The following is a 15,001-nucleotide window of genomic DNA, read 5'->3' as shown; positions in this document are numbered from 1 at the left end:
CTAATAAAGAAAAAATAACTCATGTTTTACTTTGGTACTCAAGAGAAACGTACATGAAAGCTTTCAGCAATGCAGACAGTAAACTGCATATGCGGTCAGCTACTGAGCAATGGATATGAAGTGGCTGATGCATTAAATATTATTGGAAAGAATGGACTACAAGTTGAAGAAGGAAAAAAGACAAATGTAGTTAGTATGCCTATGTTTTTTACAGGACAGATACTGCTCTATTCAAGTAGACAGTCCTTCAGAAGGCTTTGTGTGAAATTCTGGAGAAATCACTTCTGTACAATTTAAAAAGTCTGACTTAGTTTAGAAAATGCTGCTATACAATATGTCCATCAAAACTACTGGTTCTGCCCTCAGAAACATAGCAGTATACTTCCAAACCATAAGCTGTCTCTTATTTCCCTTACTAATAACCATATATAAGAAGGCAGGTAGATTAAGTCTGTCCACCTCCCTATAGAACACAGGAGTACAAACACAGGGCATGTAAACTCAAGAGACTTTTAAGCAAGACAGCAAGCTTCGTCGGGAAAAAATGAAAGAAAAACTTAGGAAGCCTACTGGTGTCACACAGCAGCAAACAAGAATTAAAGAAAACAGAACAGGAAAGAAGGAGAAACTGTGCTTCAGAGGAACAAACACCTGCATGAGAGAAAGGATTCTGCTGTTCCTCATGCTTTTGGGTAAAAGCTGAAAATCTGTGAACTGCTGCAAGGCATCAAGAGCAGTAGCAACAAAACACTACCCAACAGATACTCAGTGGTGTCTATGAAACGAGTTGCCACTCCAAGTTCTTACTAGAGAGATATCTGCACTTCTTACTTTAAAAATACAGTTTTGGCAGTGTCAAGGAAATTAGAAAGACTGAACCATAAGAGATTTCGGTTTGAGTTAAATCACTGGGAAGAACTACACAGCAGCTGTGCTCTCTGCTCCACAGGTAAGACACAATGTTGGTGTTGACAGGTACCAGCTCCAAGACATTGACAGGAAAGTTGTGCGATATATCAACCTAAAACAAGACAGCTCATGGCTGGATGTAAATCCACTTGGCATGGCTTCTCACAAAATACAAACTTTTAAAAGATTTCTTTTGCTTTATTATTTGCACTAAAAAATTTACACGACACATTGTAACTGGCATTCCTAATATTCGTATTACCGAAAACAATACAAGAAAAATCACTGCAAAAGAACAGTCAATGGTCCAGATGTTCTAAAACTAATACTAATAATACAAATCAGCATTTTAAAAGACAAGATTTAGCCTGCTGCTTAATTATTTTTTCTAGTGCCCTAAAAAATTCTTATGCGTCTCTATCCTTTCAATAAATTAACAGAAAATGTGAAAACACATTACCCTTTCACTGCCTGAGCTGTGCCAGGAGGGATTCTTCACCTACAGTTATGAAGTGCTTATGGTTGGTTATAAAATAAAAGTGGCTTGTACATAACACAGTAAACGTAATTCTGTCTAGCTCTTACTTTCAGGCTGTGCACTCAGAGCAATTTTGGAAGTGATGCGCAAAATAGGTTTATTTTATAGTATCAGTTCCCCAGAACTACAAATTACACCTGATTTTAGCAGGAAATATATATTACTTAGGCCTAAATTCACAAAACCTCTCTCTCTCTCTCCAGAAAGCATCTCCTCAACCACCACAAAAACAAGCGTTAAACTGGAACTCAAGCAGCTATGTCGCCAAGAAAATACAAGACTTGGAATGGAAAGTTGTACTCTGGGGTATCCAAGCCAGCTTTTTAACTATCTTGCCATTTTTGCATACTAGTAAGGAAGAGCTTGTTTCTTTTCCTTTAACCACAAAGCTTTTACTCAATGACTTCAGAAAAGTTAAAACTGCTCTTCAGAAAACCATTATTCAGAAGTGTTATATCTAAAAAGAGAATTAAAGAAATCCAATGTGAAGCAGAGATTTGCATTGTCTGTGCTCTCATTCCTGCCCTTTACAATTTACTCTGTTTTCTAATTATGTAGCTAGAATGTTTATCTCCATCTCAATGGCACAAATGAAAACAGACTGCAATTGCAATTTCCTTTCCCCCCACACCCCCGAAAAGTCATAGCACAGCCATTTCTCCAGCTCCTTCTCTCATTCTCATTCACTCCCTGCACTTAAGTCCTCAACATCTAGCAGAAATGGAGGGGACAGAGGGTGACAGACACACACAGGGTAAAATACTTTATTCTTCCTCTATGCTGCAGCTAGGAAATTAATATAAAAAAACCAGACACCACCTCAAAAGACAGACAAGAGTTTCTAGTGGATAAAATCAGATTTGACTGGCAATAAATGTCCATTTTGGAATAACAGGAAAAGGGTAAATTGCTGCAGGCAGCAGCAATCTTGATAATCTAAACTGTATCCATAGCAGGAGATCACGCAACACCAGATCTGGCTGAAGAACTCTGCAAAACATGCCTCACCTTCCACTTCTGCACTGACACTCACCTAAATTCTATCATGTAAGGCTACCTTTTATCTATTATTCACAACTCGTGTATGATGTTCAAGTTACAGTATAACTTCAGGACATTGCATGTTATCTCTTCTCAGATCTAACTGATCTTCCACAAGGTTCCAGGGGGAAAAAAAAAATAAGAAAAATCTTTAAATCATGGATATGTGTTCCTTCAAAAATATGACAGTAACATGACTGAGAGCCATGTAAGTCTGTCAAATGCATAAACGTTTCTCTAAATACCAAATACTGCTTCAATTGGCAGGACAGGCTGTAAGTCATACTTAACAATAACCATTTCCTTTTCACTTCCGTATTCTGCATCTGCAAATTAAGCACCTACAATGCTGTTTTCATGAAAACTGGAGATGTTCCTTGCTATTTTCTTCTCATAGACCTCCATCAGCTTCAAAGTTTTTATCTCTTGTTCACTGTAAGGAATTTTACACACACAGCTTAGCTCAAACAGATGAGATGCTGTGAACAACCCTTATTAGCAGCAACAATTCATGCAATGGCAGTCAACCCTCTTTGGATGAGCAGGTACCTCTTGTACCTGCATTACTTTGTTCAAACATCTTTCTAAACTCACTTGTTAATTCTTCTTAACTGGAGATTTTCCAAGCCTATTAATACAGAAACCCATACACATACTAGCAAGCACCAGGCTTCTTGCACAGAACATAAATGGCGAATTTTAACAATGCCATACTGGCTAATTCCTACTCCCAGGCAAGACTATTACCATCATTCAGAACAGGGTTATGCCAGACTGAAACTGGGCTCATGTTATCTCTACAGCTTCAAGCTCTTGAAAATGCTATGTTAGTTCATTCTTTCATTCCCATCAGTTATGAAAAGGATTCAATTTTTCCCATCAATTTTCAGACAAATAAAATAACTTTTAAATAGCAAGCTAATCGCAATCATTATATCTGTTTTTCAGGTATACCTCACATTCTCAGTTTAATTTTCACTTACACAGATTCAGCTTCTAAAATGCAACACTCAAAATATCATCCACTCCGTAACTTCTATATAGAGTAATTATTATGTTCCTGTGCATGTGTCAAAATTTTACTTAAGGCAAAAGAATGGCTAAAAAAAATAAATGATAGAGTGATGGAAAGAGAGAGGCCTGGAGTTTTCCAAGGATAGTTTTCTGCTCCTCTCAGCATCAATGGTACAGTTGCTGCTAATGTCACTGACAGATAATTTCAAAAGAAGTTTCAAACAAAAGGATCTCATCACTAACCCCCAAGGCAAGCAAAGGTCCTTTGAAAAATGGTTGCGATGCCTCAAACATAATATCCAGGTCTTTGAAGAAAAGCATTCAATCTATTTTAAAACCTTAAGACACTGAGGAATTGCAGTAAAAAAACACTGAATTCCAACTCAAAAATTTGCTACATTCCCCATTATAAGTTCCACACTATTTTGTTACATACTTCCCTCCATTTATGAAGGGCACTTTAAAACTGTTCTTGCTTGTGGAGAAGTTCTTAAATACTGGGTTAATACACAGGACATCTTGCCTTTATAGCAATTCTCTTTCATTTTGAGAAAAGATTTCTGACCACAGTGGGGTTTACGTGTTTTATAACTGAACCAAAATATCTTCAGCTCAGAACATAACACAAAGACAACCAATGGTCCCAGCATATGCCACTAATCAGCTTTTACTAGTCCATAACTTACTCTCACAATGCTGAGGAGGGAGGTTCAAGCATTCAACAGGTAGGAAACAAGTGATTATGTTACTGTGTCCATACCACTGGCAGAGGTTAATTGTATTTGGGAGCAAGGTGCCAAAATGACAGAGTTCATTTGGGAAACAAAACAAAATAAAAACCAGGACAGACAACCATGTGTAAGAATCAAGAATCATGAACTGAAAAAAAACCCAAACAAATCAACAAACCCAAATTCATGTACCCTATACACAGGGGCAGAGGGAGAGGAAGAGCCATGTGAGTGAGGAGTTATCTGCAGGTACTCTTAGGACACTGCCAGAATCTTGAATTCTCATAAAACAGCAAGGAATTTGCAAAAGAAGACACAAAAATATGCTGCAGGTCAACATTTTCAACTTGAAGCTAGAATCCTGCCATGTGTTGTTCACTCTGTTCACATTAATCCTGAAACTGTACACAAGAAACCTGAATATGAATCACATAAAATTCAGACAAGTATGGACAGAGCCATGACTTGCTATTTCCTCTACCAATCCCACCCTACAGAGCACAGCAACCACCATATCAGCTGTACAAAGCAGGGCAGCGGCACACACAATACAAATCTGTGAAGATCAATGTAAGGATCTAAAATCGCACTTGGGAACACAGTGAGTTTTGACAGCCTCCAGAACACCTGACCTGAAACTAATGTTATTAAAGCACATGTGCTCCCTCCTTTAAACCCAGACAGCTCTTCTATAGTGTCACTGCAAACAGCATCTGGCAGGCATACTGTTGGATGCAACTCTTGTCCTCATGAATCGAACAGGAACTGTGACAACACTTGATGAGCGAAACCAAATATAGTCACTTTGGACATCAACATCAAATCTCTTTTACAAAAGGTGTGGAAATAGATTTTCAGCATAACCTGAAGAGTGATAGCTATCAATAGTGGTGCTTTCACAGTCTGCTCATTGCCTTTATCCTATCTAGACTGTTTGCTAATTTACTTTCCTTTGAGCACTCATTTAGCCACATGCTGAACAAGTATAAACATTTCACTTTTTTTTTCTTATTTATTTTAAGAAAAGGATATGGTTTATGTCATAAAAACAACACTGATGCAGCAGCCTTGACTCTCAGTGCATTTCCTTAAGGGCTTCATAAATAGATTGAACAACGGCAGTATCCAACCCCAGCAGACTAGCAATTTTCAAATGCATCACCTAAGGTCTTTCTGAAGGGTAATGAGTGTATTAAAGTAATCCTGCTTCCTTCTGCTAATGAAACCATGCTATATTCTAGCATACTGATAAAATCTGAAAAGAATTCATATAGATATCTGATGATATCTAAACATCTGAATACTTGATCTATGCTAAGACACAGCAGAGATGCAAAAACTAGCAACTAGTTACAGAATAATGGAACAAAGGGGGAAAATGGGGAAAAAAACAAAAACGGTGACCAATAAAAAAAGTGAAAAAATAATCCACTGGTCAGGGAGAGAGGACTGCAAGTATCCTGGACTTCTTTTAGGCAAAAATTCCTTTTCAACCTTGTACACTGAACTTCTAATATCACAGGTTTGGGTTTGTTTTGAATTAATTTAAATGAATAAAATGCAAAACACTTGCCACTGCTCAAATAACTAGAGATCCTCAGCCTTGAATTCTCCTGGGGGGGCTATACAGGACTGTCTGTGGCAGTAAACCTGTTGACTTGCCCCTTGTTGATTTTAACCATAAGAGAGGTAAATGAGATGGCAGTTCTCTATGGGGAGCACAGTGCAGTGGTACAGCATGGCACTCAGCAGCACTACAAACATGCCTCAAAGCAACACAGAGAGGATTTCTGCAGGGTGCACAGCCCCATGTGTGCACTTCTATAAAGCAGCACTGAAAAGCAAAAGAAGCAAAGGCACTGAGAGAGTACTTCAAACACTTCCCTGTGGGCAACATAGAATAGCTGGCCACAAAGGAGCATGTTTTGGAGACTTCACCATTCCAAACCATGATCCAGTGCAGAAGTTACCTGATGTCGTGATACTCAGAGGAGAGACTACAGCCCTTTCCCAGACTCCCACCAACCACTGGCTGTATGACGCTGCATCTGCCTGCTGCTTATGGAGGCTTACAAACAAACAAAATCACACAGACCCATACTCCCCTAATCCCCCCCACAAAACCCAACCAAACAAAAAAAACCCAACCAAACAAAAAAATCCCACCAAACAATGTCTAAATCTGCTTCATCACATTAAGGGATGCCTGCAGTGGCCAAGGAACAAAAAGATATTTAGTGTTGTAGAGTAAAACCCCTAAATATTCAGTTAAATATTATTTTCTTCATTCCATTACCTAGAAGGTAATGAGTAAAATATGTTATAAAATGAAAGTTACTACAGAGCATCTCAGAAATATTCACTGGAAAAATGTCATGCCTAAGAATGATACAATACCATTAGCAATAAACCAACCTCCACCTTATCAGCAACAAGACATCGTTTCTGGGCTCCCTGCTGTGAAAACCTTCTGGCTTTTGCAGTACTCCGAGTGACAGTGGACAGGTATTTTTGACAAAAACCCAACACAGCTGACATCCTGCTTCTGCAGCCAGCATTACCTTTGTTAAGAGAAAACAGGTAAGGTTTCCCTTCTCAATATAAATTGTTGACCCTGCAGGCCTGTAGAAGCAAAGTGGAACTCATGTGACTGTGTGGGCTACAAAGAGCTGAAACACAAGTGGGACAACAAAACATACAGAGAAGAGACCCAGCACCTGACATGACAGCTCTGCCCAGTTCCTCCACAGCAAACCAGACTGCAGGGAAGGCAGAATTTCACTTCTGGTATTTTATTCTTAATTCCATCACATGCAAAAATGAGTCCTTCAGCGTGCAAAATAAATACACCAACATATATGTCTGGGTTGTTTCTATAGGTGGCTGAAAAATGACTTTTCTTAATAACAGAAGTATTTTTTTTTTAGTGCTTGCTCTATGTTAAAAGAGTACCACCAAAAAAAAAAGAAAAAAAAAAAGGCTAAAAAGGGTAGACAACTATAAGGGACTTTCTCACCATTCTACTCCCAGTCATGCATTAGGCTAATCCAAATTCCCTTTTTGTTTAACGAGTAGGAAACACACCCTGAACGGATTGCCACTGTGCATCAAGAATGGACTTTCAACTTCCTGCATTCGATTTTCACTTGAAACTTTTTGCTCATGAGGAAACAAAGATCACAAGCTGCTATGTAAAAGCACTTTATTTCTAAAATTATATCCCTGCAACTCCCTAAAATCTACCAAAATACTTAAAGCACTTAAAAAGCAAAATTCACACTCACTTGCCAAGAATTAAAAGATTAAATTTAACACAGAGCAGTTAATTTTGGAAGATAATTTTTCCAACACACTGATTCAGAAGGAAGACCATGTTCACTTGGGAGTCTCTAGCCTTGTGAAGCGTATTTCCAGGCCAAAACTAAGAAAAATTTTACACACAAAATGCCCAATATTAAAAAATATTACATTTACTTGCAAGACCTGTAGGAAATTTTGACCACAGTGCTGACCAATGCATTTGTTTCTGTACCACGATATGAGAAAATTATCAAACTATTAGGAAATCTTGTACAAAATCGGGGGGGGGGGGGGGGGGGAAGATGTCTTAGTCTTTGAAAAGCAGCATCGTATTTTAACCCAGACATTTGAGCTCCTCATTAACATGCATTTTCCATGGCCCCAGCCTTGCCTCATACCCTAAGCATCTGTCCTTCCCCTTCATCATCCCCTCAAGCTGGGCTGCTCCCAACACTTGTTGGGCCCTCAAGGAGCTGGACAATGGGTGGGAGAAGGGCTACAAGTAATCTTTCTTAACAATGGGAGGGGAGCGACTGGGAGAGAACTGAACCAGATTGGCTCTCCAATCCAACCCACCACACAGATTCCCCCCGGTTTTAATGGGAGAAACAAGGTTTGCCATGTAACATTTGCTTGAAGGGGAAGCTGCCACAAACTCACCACCAGTCATGAAGCATGAAACTTTCATATAAATACTCCCATTTATCCACCCAAGACAGAAAATTGCCATCTATGTAACAGCATGACAAGAGTGTTACTACATCTGTGTTTGTTTTAAATAGACCAATATTAAATTGACTTGGCCAGGCAGATTCAGTCTTTTCTGCATAGTTCTCGATACCCAAAGAGGGTTTACAACAAATGTGGTTGTAAATGCCAAATGTCTGCTGTCAACATCAGTTGTGCAACCAGTTGTTGACTTCCATCATCCATCCACTTCTCAAGCCCTACACCCCTACCACAAGGATCAAGAAGAAAACCCTTGGCCTCTATGCCCTTGTTCCTCAACCCCTGAGCCGTATAACCATGCTTGATAGGCATGCTATGTTAGTTTTTAGAACAATATTAAGTGACCTCAGCATGCTTAAAAAACAAAAGTTCCCTCCCTGGCCATACCTCACCAAAGACATTAAAAGAAGGTTCTTGGAAATGTTAGTCCCCTTTGCAAATCTTGAACTAAGCCAGATTAAAAAAAAATAAACTATTGAGCTCTCCCACTTTTCTAACAACAAAATATGTTGTTAAGAACTTGGTTTTAAGAACTTGGATTTAAACCCATTCATCATTAACTATTTCTTAAAAGAAGATATACAGGCAGACTGTACTCCAAAATAACAGCCAGCATAAGTAGATTTTTAGAATAATTATGTCAGCATTCATTGTGTTTTTCTTTGACATAGAAGCAAAGTCAGAGATTTATGGCAGCAGTTACATGAATACAGTACTGCAAAAAATTACAAAGGAAAGCCATAACATAAAGTACCATCTTTCCCTGCCCCAGTAAATCAGAAAGCTGCAACGCAGTAAAATGAAATGTTTCACCAATAACGGCTCCTGCAAAACACGTCCATACTTTTGTAGCATAAAAGATTTCCCCCTCCTTCAAAGGAATCCAGTAAATACAGACTCAACCATATTTCTCTGGAACTACTAAGCCACATTTTAAAACACACAATTTTATTATGACTTTGTCCATTTACTCTCAGCAATTTCAATTCTCACACAAGACAATTAGAAGAAACCAACAGAAAACTCCATGCTAAATTTTAACATGAAAAAAATCACAGCAGGAACACCACCTTTTCAGAAAGCCACAGTACCATCCCAGGGATTTGCTCACCTCATGACCAACAATGGGCTGAAATTTGGCTGGCTTTCCTTTCAGCAGGCTACTGTAAATCTTTCAAGTATAATGCAAATGCTGATAGTAGATAGTCATCAATGATACATAAAAAAAATTACTTACTAGAGCACAAATACCTCAAACATACAGAAATACCTTCATGCTTAGAATAAAAGGCCATCCTAGACTTTTTTTTAAGACAGTGATTTCAGAACACTTCTTATAATCAACTTGTGCTTGTCTTCAAATGCCTTGAGCAAAATCACAAGGACCCCTTTCTCACCATAGTTACCTTACCAACCACAAAATGCAAAATGTAAAGATTTAACTGATTTCTGCAATATTCTAGCAGTCAGTCATTCTCCAAAAAACTGTCTAAACTGAACCACAAAGACTGTTATAAAATACACAATAAATAACACAAACCAATATACCGAATTAACACTACAGCAATACAACACAAGCCAGGAGAATCTCAAAAAGTTATCCAAAAATAATGCACTCAAATAAGGAAAAAATTCCACGGCAATGTCTGTAACACAGATAGAAACTGCTCCCATTCACCACTTGCTTTGACTTCTGCATCTGTTATCAAGAACAGATGAGCAGACCCTTACTGGGATGATAGTTTCCCTTTCATAATGGTCACATGCACTAAAAAAGATCATGGTTCTTTATTAGCATTTTCAGAGAGAAGGCAATTTAAAAATCATTAGGAAGCCAATTCCTCTTCAGACATCATATACACTCTCTCCAGCCTTCAGCAAGTACCCATTCAGTATGCACACAGATCACTCACTATGCAAGAATGCTAAGGACACAGGAAATCTGACATTACATAAAAATTGGTATTTTCTTCTTTGATGGCTTCTCCAGAAGCAATTTTGTGGCACTGCTAATACTGAGAACTGCAATTCCAAAGACTCCAAGCAAGAGGCTCTCACCATTAAAGCCTGCCTCTTTTTTCACAAAGGTGATGGCCTTCAAAGAGAAATTTTGTCAGCCACCTTTGTGTAACAGCCTTCATGTTGATGATTTGTGTAAAAACAGATACTTCTTCCCCTTATTTTGCTCCTTATTCTGTTATTTTGTTTTCTAAAATCAAAACAAGAGAACAATGCTTTCCTCCATGCTTTAAGTCAACACAGAGGCACTCTCACAAAAACTGCTGCGCAGAGCTACAATTGCACCAATATGATCAGAAGAAAAATGGACCATTGTAACACATGGACAAAGCTAGCAAGCTGAAATACTAACCTGCATGATCAGCGGCTGAACTTTCCCATCTCAGAAGGGAATAACAAAGTCTCAGAGGCAAAACATCTTGGAATAAATTATATAAATGTTGTTTACCCAAAAATGTACAGAAAGATGACATTTTAACTGTTTATTTTCAGGGAACTGTTCAGCCTGTGTTTAAAATGTCTAAATTGGCATTCAAAGTGTGAAGGGGAAAACAACATCAACAGAAAAACCCCAAACCCTGAAGAGCTACTGTTGTTAATGAATGGCAGAGGCTGATTTCATTAGCTGCCCTTATAACTGGTATATGAATGTCCTCTAAAGCAAGAAGGAAGCTACAAGAAAACAGAGGATGCATTGTTTCATTCAGCAGCAGTAGTATCAGAATGTTTATGCAACTGGGAGATAAATGCACTTCAATAATCACATATTTTAAACCCAATGAGAGCACCTGATATCACTGGGGCTTCTAATCCTTGTAAAGGCCATAATTCAGAGCCTGACCTCACCAAGTTCTGGCTACCAACCAGGCCTCGAAGTGTTTTGCTATACTAGTTCCACTGCCACCTTGAGATTTTGGTGCCCTCCTCTGGAAGCACACTACACTCCATAATGCAGCCCAGGCTGTAATATGAAGATATGGATACTTACATTTGATCAACTGCAATCTGATTAACGTTTATGCAAATGTTGGCAGAGTGACATGGCTAGTTTCTAAGATATCTTGGTGATTTCACAGGCAACAAGCATAGGTAAAATGCTGCATTTTTTCCTCATGTATCAAGAATGTAAAACAGTCCTAACTTTCAGAAATAGTCACCTATTCCTGAAACTATTAACTATTGTTCTTTAACTATTGTTCTGTACCACAACAAGCCAGTGGTAAGACAAACCTTGAAATAATGAGGAAATGACTCACTTGGATCTCACACTTAGTGCTTCTTCAGTCCCAGGTGACACCTAATTCATCAGCAAATGCAAACACTATTATTCACCTGGAAATAGGGGAGGTTTTCCTGTAGAACTAAATGCTTCCATTTACATACACCATGGTAAAAAAAGAGAAAAAAATAAAGTAAAAGACTGCAATCACAAAGCATTTAGCAAAAGTGTCTTCAGTCATCCAATATGATACCTGTTCTGTAATATAAATGTTTCACGGCTGTTCTCATACCTTTTGAAAAGTATGAACAGATAACCTATCACTGGTGTCATCTGCACCAGATCTCCAAGAGCACTTTTTGTTTTGTTACTGTATTTAAAATGGAACAGTTCAGAGGGAGAGTATTGTTTTAAACAATTGTAGCTACCATTTTCCAAGCATATAAAGTCAAACAAAGAAACCAAACCTGAGAAAGACCATTTTCTCCGCTACCAACATAAAGAAGTACCAGAAGTGATGACAATGAAAGACTCATGTGCATGTACAGACAGGAGGAACGGTAATACCGGAAATACAAACTGTGAGCAGCCACCTTATCACACAGTGAGCCGAAAGCAAATAGAAACTGACATTTAAAAAGATGATTTAGTTTACCAGAGTTTGATTCATTACTGTGGTTCTAGTAAAAACCCTACACACCTTCAGGAAAAGAAACGTATCATGGCAGAGACAAAGACTTCCCTGTATCATGTTGAAATTTGAGAGTCACAGGTTAAAAAAAAATAAATAAATGAAGTGATTTAAATAACTGCTACTTTTCCACCGTCTAGTCATCATCTGTGCAAGCCCCAAGGTCTGTAGGGAAGAATGAAGCATTACCAGCTAGCTTTCCATTCATAGCCTGGGTCTGTCTCAAACTTCAGGCAGTAAAAAATGTTCTTGTCTTCTGCAGCTTCCACATTTTCCTTCATTGCCTAAGTTTTAGAACTTTCATCTTTTTATCTATTTATCTATTTAAAAACAAACAAACCCCCACAAAATACACCCCCCTAAAAGAGCCAACCAGCCAACCAACCACCTTAGCACAGCCAGCGAGAATTGCCTTTCTTCAGTGACCCCTCCACACTACCCCTGTACTGTTGTTGAGTTACCATATAGAGGCTGGCATTAATTTGCCAGGTCTTTGCGAATCTGTGACCAGTGTCCATCTTTCTAGCTAGATTTCAGGCAAGCAAGGATCATTATCCAACTAGAAAGTGCACTTCACGCCTCTTCCCTCTTCCTCTTATTTTTATCTTGAAAGAAAAAGTCTTCATCCCCAGTCAATTATCCCAAAGTGCAATACTTTATTGAAGTATAAAAGACTACTGAAGGTAAGGTACATTCCGTGCTCAAAAGAAACCTCTGTGTCTACAGTGTAGGAGTGATAATCCATTGGCAAAGTGAGAGATATACTTAATATATAGCATGTCAAATGTTTGCCCATTTTTATCTTTTTATTAAAGGCAGATGACCTAACAGTTTTAACAGAAATGGTTCACCATGGAGAGAAAGTGCATGGGAACAGCCTACACAGATTTACCAAGTACAAATGGTATGTGACCAACCTGATATCCTCCAGTGATGAAACGACTGGTTCTGTGTAGGAGGGGAGAAGCATAATGTCATATCCCCTATCTTTAGCATGGTCTGTGACACAGCCTGCCTCAGTCTGCCACTCTACCCCTACAATCAAACTGAGAAGAGAAAGTTTGGGTAGATGGAATAAAAGGGGGTGGGTGACGGCTTGGACCACGTGGCTCAGAGGATTGTGATCAACAGCACAAAGTCCAGCTGGCAGTCAGGCAGTAGCTGTATCCCTTAGGAATCAACACTAAGGCAAATATAATTTCATGTCTTATTAAAGACCCAGGTGAGACTGGGGGACTGTTCAGTAAGTACACTGAAAAGCAGAGCTGCTATTCAGAGAGAACTTGACAGGCTACAGAAATAAACTGACAAGAATCTCATGAAGTTCAATAAAAGGAAAGCGGTGCATCTGAAATGGGATAACTCTATTCACTAGGTTTCACTGGGAGCCAACTGGCCAGAAAGTGGCTTTGCAGAAAAGGATTCACTTTTTGCATCCATGTTAGTTAAGTTAATATAAATGTTTGTTTACAGGTGTTTCAAAATGATAAGCAGCCCCTGAAGTACATCGGAAAGGCAGGTACTATTAGCAAAAAGATTAACCCCATTTCTCCTGAACTTGGAGATTTGAGAGGAAAAAGACACACGAGTCCCTATGGAACAACAAGAAAAAGGCTTGGAAGGACAGATACGTACCTGTTTTTTGTGCTGACAATTTTTCTCTCCTTGTTCTGCTTTGCTGCTTCTATAGACAAAGATACTTAGCTTGGACTCAGTACTTGTCACCAGAGATGACAGCTTCCTAAGGGAAAAGCTGTGGCTAATACACCATTTTAAAACCATTTGAACAGTCACAGATGGTCACAGAGTTACAGAAAAACAGGGGCCTGAGTAATGAAGAACTCAGGACCAGTTTCTCCCCAGAGGAAAAGGTTTCTGTTTTCAAAACCCAAATGGGTGGACTGTACGAGAGACTATAAAAAATCCTCAGATACTACGCTGTCTCAAACAGAGACAAAAATGCAGTCAGACAGTACTTCAGATTTATAACCCATTCAAAATGTCAAGAGACTCTACAATGCCAGGAACAAAAAATAAAATAAAATAGAAAACATCAAAAAAAAACCCAAGTATCAACATACAGAGCTTTTCCAGGTTTGGCTTTGGTTTGAGTTTTTTTCATAAACCACCCATAACAAGGAAAAAGAAAAAAATTAAAAATCAATTGCCATGAGTGAACAGATGAAGTGAATTTTGCAAAGTTTACAAGTTACAATACTATTTACATGAGAGCGGCAATGTTGGCTACTGAAGAGCACAGGTAGATAATATGAGGTCAACTCCCACCTATGATACATTTGTCAGTGATTAGGAAATAACATTCCTGGATTCAGCTAAAGCAATGTTATAAAAATCCAAGAAACTAACAACTAAATATGCCTGATAAATATTTATGCCATGTTTATAAAACAACTGTGGTTACTTACCAACATTTATTTTGAACATCTTATACGTACACTGACATGATATAATTAATAAAAGAACCTCACTAAGTTCTACATAGTCCATGATAAGCAAATCATACAGCCTAATAAGCTCATGTTACTTTCCACTGCAATAATTACTCATATACACACATCTTCCAAGTATTTACAGACAAAAAGCAGCTTTGTAACAGAGAAATGAGTTAAAACCTGCACAACTTGTGACAGCTCATTTTCATCACATACAAAGGTCTCCAGCTCAAAGCACGTATGTTATACTAGGTATAATTTAAAGGACACTCCATCTCAAGGCTAGGCACATAGCCCTTCCAAAGTAACATTCCTTGAAAAAGAATCGTTAGGAAAAGAACAAAAAACAAAGCAAAC

The 15,001-nt window shown here is 38.4% G+C and overlaps 1 protein-coding gene across 2 annotated transcripts in view; it reads right to left on the bottom strand.

The window, feature by feature from the left end:
- The window catches only part of MBP (myelin basic protein), a 110,316-nt gene that overhangs the window by 55,168 nt on the left and 40,147 nt on the right, over positions 1 to 15,001 (bottom strand). The gene's annotated exons all lie outside the window — the stretch shown is intronic.

This window comes from Pezoporus wallicus, unplaced genomic scaffold (assembly GCF_028554395.1).
Source record: "Pezoporus wallicus isolate ANWC-B61680 ecotype Strahan unplaced genomic scaffold, APGP_CSIRO_Pwel_v1 contig_2, whole genome shotgun sequence".
In the NCBI taxonomy this organism is placed as follows: domain Eukaryota; kingdom Metazoa; phylum Chordata; class Aves; order Psittaciformes; family Psittacidae; genus Pezoporus; species Pezoporus wallicus.
The sequence above is the reverse complement of the archived record's forward strand: the minus strand, read 5'-3'. Positions and strand labels throughout refer to the sequence as shown.